Source organism: Octopus bimaculoides, chromosome 12 (genome assembly GCF_001194135.2).
Source record: "Octopus bimaculoides isolate UCB-OBI-ISO-001 chromosome 12, ASM119413v2, whole genome shotgun sequence".
Taxonomy (NCBI): domain Eukaryota; kingdom Metazoa; phylum Mollusca; class Cephalopoda; order Octopoda; family Octopodidae; genus Octopus; species Octopus bimaculoides.
This window is the reverse complement of record NC_068992.1, coordinates 54,721,070-54,722,203: the sequence shown is the minus strand read 5'-3', so window position 1 is coordinate 54,722,203 and position 1,134 is coordinate 54,721,070. Positions and strand designations below refer to the sequence as shown.

The window sequence follows — 1,134 nt, the reverse complement described above, 5'->3', positions numbered from 1 at the left end:
AAACAAGACAGCAAGCAATAAGTGACACAGTTATCTCCCTTGCGGAAGCATCGCATTCACATATGAAAGACTGATCTGATGAACCAATGAGAAATGTCGGTTATTAACATCCAAAATCTCCCTCAAATTACATCTTATTGTCTGGAAACGATGGTTGGTTTGCGGGGCACATTGGATAACGGAATATAGAATAATGAAGAGGACAGAGTGGCCATGGTTGAAATACCTTTCAAAATAGGCCTGCTCACTCAGGGCTGAAATGGAGCTAACAACTATTTTGAAAAGTCATGGTCGTTCTTTTCTGGTTGCTTTTGTTTAGAAATGGGCGGACTGACTTGATGTAGTCCTAGCTATACTCCATCAAAGAAAATACAAAATGTTTACAGTTGGAATATGCTTGTACCATAGGTTGACTCGACCAGGACCCAACTGTCTGAATAGAGATCATTATCATCATCGTTTAGTGTCCACTTTCCTTGCTAGCATGGGTTGGACGATGTGACTGAGGACTGGTGAAACCAGATGGCTACACCAGGCTCCAATCTGATTTGGCAGAGTTTCTACTATAGGCCTGGGCTGACCAAAGACTTGAGAGCAGACTTGGTAGACAGAAACTCGGAGAAGATTGTTATGTGTATATCACAAACACATATATACGTAAAAGTGTGTGTGTGTGTGTGCATGCTATCACATGATAGCTGTAACTGAGTTTCACTAGCATGGAAAAATAGGCATTAAAACAATTATGATGACATATAACGAAGATATAAGTGTCGAGGTACAGGCTTGGCTGTGTGGTAAGAAGCTTGCCTCCCTACCACATGGTTCCAGGTTCAGTTGCAAAGTGTGGCACATTGGGCAAATGTCTTCTACTATAACCTCGGACCGACCAAAGCCTTGTGAGTGGATTTGGTAGACAGAAACTGAAAGAAGCCTGTCGTATATATGTATATATATATAAGTCAGTAAATAGTGGGGTTGTGTTAACCGCACGTGGAGAGATAATAGGAAAATGAAGAATAAGGCAGAATGCTAAATTGGAAGCATGTTTTAATAAAGATTTCAAATTGGAAGCATGTTTTAATAAAGGTTTCTAACTGGCTTTCGTTGTGAAGCAAATTTTCAAGAAGGAGA

The 1,134-nt window shown here is 40.3% G+C and overlaps 1 protein-coding gene across 1 annotated transcript in view; it reads right to left on the bottom strand.

The window, feature by feature from the left end:
* The window catches only part of LOC106870123 (hybrid signal transduction histidine kinase E-like), a 35,192-nt gene that overhangs the window by 1,808 nt on the left and 32,250 nt on the right, over positions 1-1,134 (bottom strand). The gene's annotated exons all lie outside the window — the stretch shown is intronic.